Source organism: Pan troglodytes, chromosome 6 (assembly GCF_028858775.2).
Source record: "Pan troglodytes isolate AG18354 chromosome 6, NHGRI_mPanTro3-v2.0_pri, whole genome shotgun sequence".
NCBI lineage: Eukaryota > Metazoa > Chordata > Mammalia > Primates > Hominidae > Pan > Pan troglodytes.
Window position 1 is genome coordinate 52,961,083 of NC_072404.2, and position 14,713 is coordinate 52,975,795.

At 38.1% G+C, this 14,713-nt stretch overlaps 1 long non-coding RNA gene across 1 annotated transcript in view; it reads right to left on the minus strand.

Annotated features, from left to right (window-relative positions):
* Positions 1 to 13,072, minus strand: part of LOC107975796 (uncharacterized) — a 56,528-nt gene extending 43,456 nt beyond the window's left edge. The window contains exon 1 of the long non-coding RNA XR_001719263.4: positions 12,902 to 13,072. This is a non-coding gene — a long non-coding RNA (uncharacterized LOC107975796). The remainder of the gene's footprint in view (positions 1 to 12,901) is intronic.
* Between the last annotated feature and the right edge of the window lie 1,641 nt (positions 13,073 to 14,713).

Genomic DNA, 14,713 nt, shown 5'->3' on the forward strand with positions numbered 1-14,713 from the left:
CTTATCACTGCTGGTCTGAACATGATGCACCTTTTTTCCAAGATGTTTTTCCTAGCTTTTACTAGCAGCTAGTGAAAAAGGTGCATCGTGTGCATTATTTTTCCTTTATCACTGGTTTTGAGCAAATTGGTTATGATATACCTTAGTTTTGTTTTCTTCATTTTTCTTAAAGTTATTTAGCTTCTTAAATGTGTGGATTTATAGTTTCTATCAAACTTGGAAAATTCTTGACTATTCAATATTTTTAAGCTCCTCCCCTCTGTCCTCTCCTTGAGGCACTTCAATCACACATATATTTGGCTACTTGCAGTTGTCCCACAGTTCTCTGAGGCTCTGTTTATTTCCTCGCTACAGGTCATATTTTCTTGCTTATTTGCATGCCTTGTAATTTTTATTGAATTTCATATACTGTGAATTTTGCTTTGTTGGGAACTGGATATTTCTGTATTCCTATACATATTCTTGAGCTTTGATCAGTTAAATCATGTGGAAACAGTTTGAAACTCTGGGGTTTAATATTCATTAGTTGTGACCAGAATAGTGCCCAATTTAGGGCTAAATATTTCCCTCTATTGAGGCAAAGCCTTCCTGTGTACTTTACCTAATTCTTAATGAATCTCACACCTTTCCAGGCTGTCTGATAGAATAGACATTCTTTGCAGCCAAGTGTGAGTATTGGGTACTTTTGCTTTTCATCCTTCCAGATGCTTCTCTCCTTGGCCTTGGGTAGTTTTCTGCAATCAGGGATTTATGTGAACACATTGTATGCCATCTGCAGGTTGCCAGAGTTCTTTCTGTGTGCCCTTTCTTCTCTCAAGAACCAAGTTGAGCAAATTCTAGCCACTTTGTTACCATTGACTCTCAGCTTCATCTCTTCAACTCAGAACTCCACCAGGCTGTCTAGGTTCCCTCTTCCTGCCCCTGATACTGGAAACCCTCTCAAGGCAGTAAGCTAGAGAAATTATAGGGCTCATCTTGTTCTATTCCTGTCTCTCAGAGATGATGGTCCTTTACTGCCTGATATTCAGTGTCTTAATTAAAACATATTGTTTTATATGTTTTGCTAATTTGTTTTGTTTCAGGCAAGAGGCAAACATACACTCCATTACTTTGCCCTGCCCCAAAACAAAATTCAATACATCAAACAATTTTTGATCTTGGATTTTTAATAAGATCTAAAATATATATTTAACGCATTTTGTTTGTTGTCCTTTGCAAGAAAGTTATTTCCCAAAAATGTGATTGATTTTATCCACTATGTCAAATAATTGCTTTATGTTCTATGTATAAAAGGTTACAGAATCTCATTGGATTCAAACAAATCCCATGGCAGAATATATTTTATTAGATATATATTCTACTAGATACTATTTCAAATATATACATAAAATATATATTACTAAATATAAGATAAAGATATATGTATGAAACAAAATGACATGGAAAACGTAAAATATAACAAAGATACAGAAAAAGAAAAAGAAAATTAAGGAGATAATAAGCAGTGATCATGATGAGACAGGCAGAAATTTAAGGAAAGATTGCTTAATAGCGTGAAGAACAATATCTTGTTTTGATAAAAGTATGACACAGATGTACCAGTCATGAACCAGGTGCTTGGAATGAGAAGAACCAAAAGATCTTGTTGAGCATCAAGAAAGCTCTAAAATTAAGAATCTGACAAAGAGGAATGAGGCTGTCATTTCTAGTCATAATGAGTCCAAATCAATCATGATGCATTGCCTGGGGGCTGGGCGTGTTCCTGTCTCTCACAAAATGAAAGTTCTTTAGCAAAGAGTAGTGAGAAAATTAGAAAGGCAACCAACAGTGCCACAGGAGCAAAGCCCTCAGCGTCCAAACTGCATGGTGGATAGTGATAAGGGGGACTCCTCCCACCCTCTGAAACACTGTCTGGTTAGTGTTGTCACAAAAATATTCTTTTTGCCTCAAATGCACTACACATTTTTTAAGTTCAAGTGTTCTTATTATAGGTTTTTCTCATGTTGCTCCACCCTGCACTCCACAGCACTCAGAGTCGTCGAGTGTCATACGGCTGGTCTGGCAGATAGTCCTGCACTCATAATCGTCTTCTCTCCAAAGATCAGCACTACTTTCTGCAGGGCTGTGCTCGTTTCGAAGCTTCTTTTTCCTTCCAGAAGCTTCTAAGCCCCTCACACAGTTACTTCTAATCTACTAAGTGGATGTCAGCCTTAATGGAGTTTAAAGGACATCAATCTTAGATTTAGCAAACTGGGTTTAAACCTTGCTTGCATCATCTCCCAGCTGGTGAACTGGCACAAATAACCTGTTAGACCGTTAGTTTCCTCACATAAAACTAAGATAATAAGATCCATCCTTTAGACATGCCTGATACATAGGGGCAAAAATGGATAAGTGTTGGCCATGATTGTTAGAAAAATATCCACCTGACTCCAGTGCCTGGGTTCTATCCACAACGTGCATTGTGCATCTTAGCTTTTATGATTTGTTTCAGAACATATTCAAATTAGATGTTCTTTTAAGTATATGTATTTTGCCACAGAATGGGAGTGGAGAAGGCAAATAAAATTTGGAATGACATGAACAGAAAAATTTGTCAATAAGTATTTCAAAAAATTAAATCGTAATGTCTCCATGAAAATTTCAGTCAAAATAGCCAGTGGTAAGAATTAGAGTTGAAAGCACCTACCTATTACACACAGGAGTAGAATGCTCACTTAAGGAGACGATGCAAAGCCAAATGAAATAAATAAATGTGCAAGTTATCACAGTCCCTAGGGTTTTAAAAAATCCTTCTTTTTTTCCAAATTAAATCTTGTTTATGTCCTTGGGAATGAGTCAAACACACAATGCTGAGACAAGTAAAAAGAATTCAGTGTTTTTTTCCCACTGGTATGTGTTGAGTCATTACCAGTGGTAAATAACTCTTTTACATGAATTATCCATTAAAGATAGAGGAAAATTAAGTACTGACAAGGTTTCAATTACCAATCATTAAATCAAGAAAAATGTTTCTATTATTCCATTTCTTCTTAATTAACTCTATCATATCTGACTTAATGGTTCTCAACTTTGTGCCTCCAAGATAACAAACAAGGGGTTACTCTGTGCTCCTGATAAAGTTAAATGTTATTCTGTATATCCTACTATTTTGTTCCTACTGATTTCTGAGATGTTAGATTTAGAATTCATAAATGTCTGGTGTTAGAATTATTACTCCCATATTACAGATAATAAACTGAAGGTCTTCAATCTCAGCAGCAACACGGGACACATAGCTAACACTTAGAGGGCTCGCATTTGTATCCAGGTGCGCTTAATTACTCCACCTCACTATTCACAAGGTAGTGGTTCCCTTTATTATGAACAAAACATGAGTCTATTTTTTCTTACAGTAGATGCTATGGGTTAAATTGTGCTCCTCACCAAAAAATGCATACATTAAATTTATAACCACCAGTACCTCAGAATAGGATCTTATATGGATATAGGGTCTTCGAAGAGGTAATCAAGTTAAATGAGATCATTAGGCTTTGCCTTAATCCAATATGACTAGTATGTTTATTAAAATAAGAGACTTAGCCACATACGCATAGGGAGAAAATGTGAAAACTAGAAGATGGCCATCTACAAACCAAGAACAGAGGCTTTACAAGGAACCAACCCCGCCAGCACCTTGATCTTGGAGCTTTCAGCCTCCAAAACTGAAAGAGAATAAATTTCTGTTGCGGCAGTCACCCAGGCCATGGTACTTTGTTAAGTACCTAGCAAGCTAATATATTTCCATCATATTTACTACAAGCTTATACACTTCCATTGTATTTACTACAGCATCTTGATATGCATGTATTGAAGTCATTGATTTAAAAAACACTGCATGCCACAGGGACCAGGAGAGCCCCAAATCTCACCTCTAGAGACTCAGTCACTAGACTGATGTGGGTGTACAAAGAGATGTCCTCTGAGAATGGCTCATTTCTCATCCTTGCTCTGCCATCTCAGCTGGCTCCTTTCTGGGTTTGTGTGTGCCTGGTATATCACCCACCACAATCTACCCTCTATGAGGGAATATAATATGTATGTGCCATTCTCCCTCGCTACAGGGTGGTTACTTGAAGGTAAAAGACCCAAGATTCATTTGTCTCTGAATCTCAGGCAGATATTAGTCCTGAGTGCATCAGTTACTAGAGACACACTGCATTGAATTAAGTTAATACTCATTGTATGTTAAAGCTAAAATAATACTTAGAGATCTAGTTTTTGGAGAACAAAACTGGGTCCAAGTGGGCTGAAACGGTATATTTCTTTAGCAATTGGCCAAAAGAAATCTGACCCTCAGAATATCTGCTTCCATTTTCCTCTTACTCTCTATATGCATCTCTCTCAAATTTAGCATACTATTTTGCATTTAGGTTTAGTTGACTTGTTCTTACAAATTTGTTGGTTTTTACATTTGTTTACAGATGATAAACTTCTCCCTTTTCCCCTTTGTCTGTTTCTATGAGTTATTTTTAAACCTGGATTGCAGTAAGGGAAATTCCTTAGAAAATAACTCTTAGGAAAACTGGCTCTGATTATTTTCTATTTAGAATTCTATTGACAACAGCAATCCCCATGGCTGTGCTCAAAGATGCATTGTATAACAAAAGATATTCCATTTCACATGGTCACATTAAGGAACATTGGTTTTGCCATTCTCTATCATTTTCCCTCCGTTTTCATGTTACTCAATGGTGTTCCTTGCTTTCCCCCACAGGAACAGCTAACAAATATCATGAGATAGTTTTTCTTAAGAAAGTAGTTTGCAATTCCAGGAATTGTCAAATGTCTGCATCAGCATATTAAATACACTCAGCCTGCATTCCCTCAGTACCAGTATTTCTTTGGTCCCTAGTTGACTGCTTTAGGTCAAGAAGGGTTGAATTGGATTAGAAGAAGTAGGAAAAGGAGGAAAAAGGAAATGGCATTTTTAGTACAGGGAAGAACATGAGCAATGGGATGGGGTGACAAAGTTGCACACAAGTGAAGGAGCAACACAGGAGGGGTGGGGAGTGGGGTAGGGCACCAGCAGGAAGAGCTCTGAAGGAGGGTCCAGCTAGAGTTTATGCTATATATTACAGGTAACAGGGAACCAGAAAAGTGTGTGGGAAGAGTGACATGATTGGGCCTTGTGTGGGAAATATATTGGAGCAATTGCACTTCTCATTTGAGGAGGGAGTACAGGGTAGGCAGAAAGATGAAACCAAAGGCTTTAATAGTAATCCAGATGAAAACAGGTAATGGTTAGAAATAGGGCTTGGTAATGAGCAAAGAAGCAGATAAAACCAGGGGCATATCAGAAGTAAAATGAACCAGAGTTAGTGAAAAGAAGGGGTTGTAGGAGAGATGGCTGTGGGATGTTTTCAGCAGGAGGGATGCCTCAGGGTGGGGGTGTCATTGGCTGAGATAGTGACTGTGAGCAAAGCAATACATTTCTAGGGAGGGTGACAGATCTATTCTGAGCTGTGATGGAATGTCCTGGTAGAAATTTCATGCAGGCAAATGAAAGTTTTCACCTGGTGTCACAAGAAAGTTTGGGTGACAGGTGTATACTTGTCACTTATGAGATGAAGATGGAAGTTGAAGTGAAGAGAGAGGCTGAGCTAACCTGGAGAGATATGCAATATGGAAAGGGAAGAAGCTAGAGTCAGAAATCTAAGGACAGTACCATTTAAAGGGTATGTTGAAAAGAAGGATGGGGAAAAGGGAAGAGGAGAAGAACTGAAAAACAAACCAGAGTTTTGTACACCAAAGTAAAGAGAGTTTCATGAAGAAAAGTATGATCATAATTGTAAGTCGATACGGGAAATTTCAATATGAGAAAGAATGAAAAGAAGCGGAATAATCAGAAAGGCATTAGTTACCTTTGAGGGAGCACTTTCAGTCCCATGGTTATGTGATAGGGTATAGAGATCGGCCTCAGTTTTGTTGAGAATTCAGGAGGAAATCAGCAGAGGCAGCACATGCAGGGAATTCTTTCAGAAGTTTCATATAAATAGAGATAAAAGCAAATTGCAACAAAATGTGTTCAATGTAGGGAGACCAAAGCAAATATAGATACCACCATATAAAGGAGTGAATGGTAGCACCACATAATGTACCTGAGTCAAACTTGGGAGAACTTCCTTTCTCTTGTTCTGTATGTGTTCTTTCAAAAGATCTTCAAAGATTATTACACTATTAAAGTTTTGCTACAATCTTCAGGAGTTCTTCAGCTAATCAATAGCATTTTCCTTTGCAAGTCACGTGTCAGAAAATTTACGCTTTGTTAACACAAGTAATATTCTTCACTGGGGGATAACTTAATCCAGCTTCTCTCACTTGCCCCTTTGCCATCCTCAGAAATATCTGGTCATGAGTCACTTTTTGCTCACGCAGTACTCCTAGTAGATTCAAGAGATTTTTCTACATAAAGTGTCTCTATGTATTGAGAGACTGTGGCCAAATCTACCTTTTCCTTACCCATGACCAACTCTAAATAGGAGCACCTAGTGTCTGTTGCAGGGCCCTGGCGGGGAAGGGGGGTGGCAGCAAGTGAAGACAAAGCTGCCAAGGGCTAGCAGTAACCAGTCAACGGGTCCTACCATCTGAGTTCCTATGACAAGTTCCCCACCTACATGATGAGGTGTTTTAGAGCTGTGGTCAAACGTTTTATATAAACAAGAGCTGAGACCACAAACTATTAAGTGCAACATGTCAGTTAATAATTATTTAGTGTCCAGTGCCAAGAAAGTACTTCTCACACAGAGTGTCCTTGAAAAGAGAACCATGATATTTACAATGCCAAGAGGACTTTTGTGAAGCAAGGCTATGTGTGAAGCAAGTATGCAAGTGCAGACTGGGCTAGGCCAAGTTTGGCTCCATTTGGAATAAAAGCTTTCTTTTTCTCTGCTTCTACTACATGCAACAACTATTTTATTTGGTTGCTTTATTAGCAAGTAAGTGGAGCTGCAGAAAAGATTAATACAAATAAGTAAATTTTATTTAGCAAGTAAGTGGAGCTGCAGAAAAGATTAATGCCATTTGTATGACTTTTCTTGATTGCAGTTATTAAGAACAATTCTTTCCTTATCTTTAGTGGTATTTGTATTTTTATGTTACTTTTTTTAAATTTTAAAACTACAGAAAATATTATCTGTAGTGTAATAAATACATTAAGATTAGTTAAAATCCCATCATGGGAGAGAAGCACTTTTAACATTATGTTCCAGTATTGATACATAGGGAAAAGATATAAAAATATAAACCAAAGAGATTTCCATAGAAATTATTTCGTGGCTACACAGCATTTCATTGTTTGGATGTGTCATATTTTATTTTTAAAATCCTCTGTTGCTGGATATTTATGCTGAATTCAGCTTATTACTGTTTTTAACAATACTGAGAAAAATCTTACACATATATATTCATATATGGCACAAAATTTCCTCGACATACAATTGATAAATGAGATTGTTCAAATGGATTAGCAATATTTCAAATCAGATAATAAATGGTGTTTGTAAAGCACTTACTGATAAGATACAATTCCTAAAGTGTATTTTCAAACTCAAAGCAGAGATATATTTAACTACCCTCCAACTATGAAACAAAACAGAAAACGGAGTGGAAAATCATGATAAGATTAAACATATTTCTTATTTATTGCCTGACCTAATTTGGTCAGTCACCTCTAGTTACCTTTACCAGTTCGAAGTCTGTGAGAAAGGCCTTTGACTTATGCTTCTTTCTTTAATGGAATGTTTTTTTTCCCTTTTTAAATAGTAAGCCTTGTGTGATGATAGAGCAAAGGTTTTTCTAGAGGAAGACATTTGCTCACCAATGTCACTGATCCTGATTCTATTTTCTAGCATGAGGGGCAGTTATTAAAAAGAATTCACCACAAAGAGTCTATTTTTCTTATTAATCCACTTCCACGGGGTGGGGAAATAAAGATAAACTAAGGATGAATCTATAAATTATTTACATTTTTCTTCTTTATTAGGACAGAATCCATGACCAAATCATCTTGGAATCCTGCAGAGTTCCTGATGCTTAGCACTAACTCCATTTGGACCTTAATCACTTCATTTATCATTGCAATAACCATACAATATCGGAAAAGGCAGATGTCATTTTTCCCATTTCGCCAATGAAAATGGAAGACTAACAGGGCAGAAATGCAATGAGACTAGCCAGGCTAAGAAGGGGGGGCACTTTTTTTGTAAGAAAGGAACAGAGAATTCTCTCTGGCTGGGAAAGAAGAGTGTATAAATAAGAGCCAGGAAACTGTTGCTTATCAGATCCGCGAAGCCCAGAGGATTCAATTCAGGCCAGTGCTAATATCGCAGGTCAGATTACAAGGAAGAGTGTCAAGAGGGAAAAGATGTTGAGGTCTTTGCCCTAGCTATTTGTGTAACGTCCACACAAAGATGTGATTAAGTACTATACGTGTGGCACTAGCTGTTACCGTACAATCAAAACTTCAATCAGAGACATCATGAAGCATCTGTCTTGATGGTATGACTTTTAAGTCTAGGTGTAATGAGGCTGGAATGATCTATGGCAGGGGTTCCCAACCCCCAGGCCACAGCATTGGTCCATGGCCTGTTAGGAACCGGTCCACAGAACAGGAGGTGAGCAGAGGTGAGTCAGCATTATTGCCAGAGCTCCGCCTCCTGTCAGATCAGCACCAGCATCAGATTCTCATAGGAGCGCAAACCCTATTGTGAACTGCGCATGCAAGGGATCTAGGCTGAGCCCTCCTTATGAGAATCTAACTAATGCCTGATGATCTGAGGTGGAACAGTTTCATCCTGAAACCAGCCCCCATCCCTGGTGTCAGGAAGGTTGGGGACCGCTGCTCTCTAGTGTCAGCTGTCATACACCTGGTGTGGTGGGCAGTATGGTGGCATTAGGGGAACAGAAACCAAATCTGAGAAGTTCATGTTTATTTCAGTTAATGTTTATTTCAAATTACACATCTTATATGTAACTTCCTCTTCTTTCTCTTTCTCTGCCTTTTTTATTTTTGTCTCTCTCATGTTTCTCACTCTTATTCAGAGAGAACTTAAAGGGGCAATAACTTCAAACACATGGACTGTGACCAATTGACAAATATGGGTGCTATGGGAGCTGCACTCAAGTTTATCTTATTTCCTCCATGTCTTCCCATCCACCCTATCACTAAAATAGACTTCCATGGACACACGGGGCCCACATGAGCACCCACACAGCCTTCCCTGAGAGCACCATAGGACCCTTCTCCTGGGCCTCTCTTCCACTGCTGTCTGCAGTCCAGGGGCTGGCACCACCAGTCAAGAGGCTGATGACTTACCTAAAACCACACAGGTAATGGCTAATTATTGTACAACAGAGATGTGTAACAAACAACTGAATTACCCTAGCAGCATACAACAACAAGCATTTCATTTTACTAGCCACCTGTGGGCCAGCTGAGCAGTTATGGTCTCAACTGAACAGTTCTACTGGTCTGAGCTGGGATCACGGGGTTCACTTAGGTGTTGTGAGATTTTTTAAATAATAAAATAGAATTCCAAATACAATTGCATTTATGGAAAATATTGTATTTACTCCAAACAAATTGATGCACACATGTTTTGGTGATAAGGAAAGATTTTACATTTGTTGTTTGTGATAAAATTAAGAATATTATTTATTTTTTTAAAGGTGCATAAACCCATCACCCTTCTGCAATTATTTCCATGTTTGTGTATTGTCTTGTACACAAGAGAATTTTTGTAAAAAACAAAGGGTTGTTATAATATATATCCCATTTTATATTCTGCTTTTTCATATTTTCAAATCTCCCTATTATCAATTGTGAGTTGACTAGAGATTGGATGTGTGGCTTTACTGATCTGGGCTGGGCTCTCACACATGTCTGGGCCCAGCAAAGACAGCTGGTCAAAGCAGAGAAGCAAGGGATACCACAAACACGTGCACAGCCTCTTAATGCCTAGTGCTCAAGGGTTGCACAGCATCACTTCCTCACATCCTATGTTCAGACTTTGGAAACGGGGAAATTCTTTCAATCTCTTGATTAAAGGGACTCCACAGTCACATTGCAAACAATTAGGATGCAGGAAAGGCTGGAGAAAAGAACCCATATTTGCAATCAATCCCCCACTCCATGAAACATACCTGGTCTAGCTTGCTGGAGGAAGAGCCATTTGTCTACAATGGGGCCATATTAAATAAGCCAGCCACCAGGCATACATGAGAGATCCACAAGAGCAGAAGAACCTCCCTGACAAGCCCAGCCCAGATTGTCACAGTAGGCTTGTGAGGAATGTGTCAATCACTAATACACACAGTAAGTGATTTGATTCAGGGCAGAATTCTACATCTTTTGCCTACCAATTAAATGTTCCTACCCTGAGCTATGTTATCCTTTGTAATATTTGTTGAATGAGTTAAGAAATGAAAGAACACATGAATCAACATGAATAATCTAAGGTTAAGGTTCTAAAATAGTCTAGATTTAGTTGTCTAGTGTGCCATCATTTTTATTAAGAAGTAAGCTCTATATGGTCAGTGATTTTATTATTTTCTGCCTTCAGCTCCTAGAACAGTGAAAGCCACACACTAAATATTTGTGTTTATATTATAGGTTTCCAGCTGTCATGAATGAACTTCTCTCAAAACACATTTGCTTTAATTATTTTATTCAAAATAGGTTCACATTAAATTGCTCTCTTATATAGATCAGAGTGGAAGAGCACAGTGAAGTGTGTAGGGAACACACTCCAAGGCCCTCCTGAATTCCCAGACCTGCCAGCACCAGGCTTCTCACAGGATCACCCCAAAAAGGAACATGAGGCGTGGAGATCAGGCCAGGCAGAACTGACAAAGTGGGTGACTGATTCCTAAAAACCCCTTTCAGAGAGAAAAACATGAATTTAGGGGCTTAACCACAACTGCTAACAGTGATTATGAAAAATACAGCAGCTACTACCTGTATATAATAAATGACAAACTTATTTATTCCAACTTTTATTTACTAAGAAATTTTCCTTGAACCCATATATTAAAAAGAAAAAAATTCAGAAAGATATTTCAGATATTCAGTATTATGCCTCTATACTTAGTATTTATTTAAAGCTTATAAACATTTGGTCAAAACATTTGACAAAATCTGAGTAAGGATTTCTAAATTTGTAAGGGGAAAATTCTTTCCGTTCCTGTTGTAGATTTCACTGACCATTAGTCTTTTAACTGCCGTATTTCCTCCTGTTTACGATGACACTCTGTTATGGCATATGGACCATCTTAAAAATTAGCATCACATTACCCTTACTAATCCTGAGAGAGTAGGAACTCTTCATCAGTCTTACTTTTGGTCGTGCAGGGAAAAAAAGAGATCCATTTTTAGATGCCGAGAGTTTTACTAGATTCTGGTTTTAAGTATAGCAATAAAAATTGTTTTTGACCCCCACCACAAAAATGTCCAAATTTCTTTCATTGCCAAACACACACACACGCACACACACGCATGTATGTGCTCACACATACATTTGAGTGTGCATGAGTTAAAACATGGAGTTAAAATGTGTGAAATTATAGGAACTCAAGTATTTAAAATTATGCGAACTACTAAAAGGAATAGTGTCATTCCTGTGTAAGAGACTCACGTGGTTGATCTAGAGTTTAAAATGAACAGGAGTTTACAGAAATATAAACACATATTTAATATTAAATAATAATAAACAATAAGTCATAATAATAATAAACAATATTATAATTAAATTCCATATCTCAAAAAATTCCATAAGAAATTCCATACCTGAGAAAAAGAAATGGAATATCCATAGAAGAATTATATACTTTTACAATTTTAGCATCTAAATGGTGCTCAACCCCTGCCCACTCTACTCTGCCACTTTATTAATGAACTTTGAGGACAGTCAAGTATATACCTCACCCAAAGCTACCCAGCCCAGAGATAAGAGGCCTGGTTCTCAAACCCAGGAGTCAAGTGTTTTCTACTTTCTCCCAGTGTATTTCTTTATAGAAAATTTTAAGTCTTAAAACTAGGAGCTTGATTATAGGTTGTCTAGTTGAACTTCATTTTTTAACTGGAGAGAGAATTAAAATGTCCAAAATGAAGATCGCATGGCTGGGCATTGACAGATCTTGAATCCAGGAACCCCGATGTTAAACCATTATTTTTCCCACTTTACTAAACTCTCTCTTTTTTAATTGTATTAGATTCTGGGTATAATTTTGCCTCACATGCTATGATGTGTTTCCATTTTTAAAAAGCTTCATAATGTTCTGAGAATAAAAAGAAGGGAACACATCTTTAAGCTTAGTAGCAAAGTTATGAAAACATAAATTTATTAATGATAGTATGACATCGACTTCAGCATCCCCAGATCTCATTCTTTATATGCGAACATCTATGAGCAAATGCACTTAGTATTTGGACACAGGAACCACATAACAGCTATTAACAGCAAGTGAAAAATATTTCAAACACTACGTACCCCAACTGACATTTGAGTAGCAGTTAAGTTCTTGGAACGCTGCCATTTTGATCTGTTACGTAACAGCTCATTGTAAACAGGATGAAATAGGGCAGTTAAAAGACTAATGGTCAGTGAAATCTACAACAGGAATGGAAAGAATTTTCCCCTTAAAAATTTGGAAATCCTTATTCAGATTTTGTCAAATTATTAATTAAAAATAAAACTCACAAGGTCAAAGTATAAAAATAACAGCCAACCAATTTGCTCTCCTCTGGAGAACATATATCACAGGATGCTTTACTCAGCCCCATACTGTTTAAACATAGTTTTACAGTCTCTCCTGCTTGAAAACCCAGATATGCTCTTTGCAGATATGTTAAAACCGCACATACCGGTAAACACGCGCCACATGGGAGGCAGCTCTGTTCCTGTGCTCGGGTCCCGCATACAGGGTAGCCCATCTGCATCACCATGACAACAGCCAGGAATGCAGCTCACAGGCCACTACTGCAGGCCTTGGAGCCAGGCAGACCTGGGGCTAAAGCCAGCTGCACCAGCTACCTGTGCTGTTTGGTTACTTATTTAACCTCTCTCAGGCTGTGAAAATAAATTAATTAACCCATGTGAAGCATTCAGCCAATGGCTGGCACACAGGAAAGTGGTAGCACGTGTTATTTTTGTAATCATTATATGAAAAGCCAGCTCGAGCACCTGAGCCTCTGCAGTACACAGAAATGGAATCCACTATTATTTTAACCATTTTCCTAATAGTTGCTAGTCCACATTACTTACAATTCAGAGCAAGTGATTTTCCCTTGGTCTAAACTTTCCCCTTCATTTTTATGGCTGTTTCACCGTTTCTCAGAATTTCTGTTGCCCTCCACTTACAACAACTTTCCACACACACTCACCCCATCTCAGGAATAAAAATAGTGACCCATTAAAAAAAATTCAAAAACATCATTTCAATCTAAGTCACATTCTTCATGCATGGCTTATTTGAACTTTCTGTGTCCTTCGTTCTCATGATTGTATGTCACACTGTGCATTTTAATGTTCTAATTATCCATAGGTCGAAACAGCAGCCACTATTTTAGAGCTGTAGCAATCCACTTGAAAAATCTGGAGGAAAAATGTTTTTCATATTAACCAAAGCACATTTCCTTCCTGATATTTCCTTATTACCCCCTTTTGACATTCAAGTGAAGGTGATTGCCAAGAAAAGATTCTGATGGTAGAACACTGAACATAAAAGAGCCAGTTCTTGGTTTTTAAATCTCAAAAGTCAGCAAGTATGTGATAACTTTCCCCATCCTTCAGAATAGAAAAAAAAAAAATCCCCCAAATCATGGGAGGAACAGAGAATTGCAGAAGGACAGGAAGCTTGATTATTCAGCAGCATCTCTGACTTGAGGTCTGAGCTCCAGGTCCACTCCAAGGCAGGTCTAGTGTGAGAAGAGAACATTCTAGACAGGCCTGGGGAACCTGAGGGCATAGTAGACCTTCACATGTCCCTCTTGTTGAAGCCCCAGGAAGCAGCGCAACCTCAAGCCCCGCAAGGGAGCAGCAGGCTAGAACGGTCTGGGACAACCTCCATCCAACAATTCCCTATAGCCCAGATTGCTGCAAAAACATCAGTTTCCCATCTCCCCCAAATAGCATGAAACTGTAAAGAAGATTAGTCAGATGCAGAGATAATTAAAACTGAGGATGAGATCACTGAAGAACATAGTTGTGAAAATGCATGCCAACAACTAAATAACAGGCAGAATTAAGGATGGCTCAGTGGCTACCAGCCCAGAGAAGCACTGCAAAAATCACAAGCCATTAAACCTCGGGCATCCTCTGAGAAATAAAGGAGAGAGTGAGGTCATCTAGAGTTGTCAAGCATTAGGTTTCAGAAATTAAGGAACTCAACATAGAAATTGTGATCAGGTACCAAAAAATAAAGTTACATTTCTTGCACACCTAAATTTATATATATGTCAATTCATATCTACAACATAAACAGAGACTTTTAAAAAAATATCAGGATATCGGAGAAGCAGTTCTCTCAACTCACAATTATTTTACTATTTGAGTTCATGAGCATGAGCTTTAGAAAAATCAAAGGGCAGAGCACAGCATTAGGACCGGAGGTGCTGGGCAGATTTTGGCTCCCAATCCCCCATACAGACACTTGTCTGGTGCTTCTTCATTTGTCC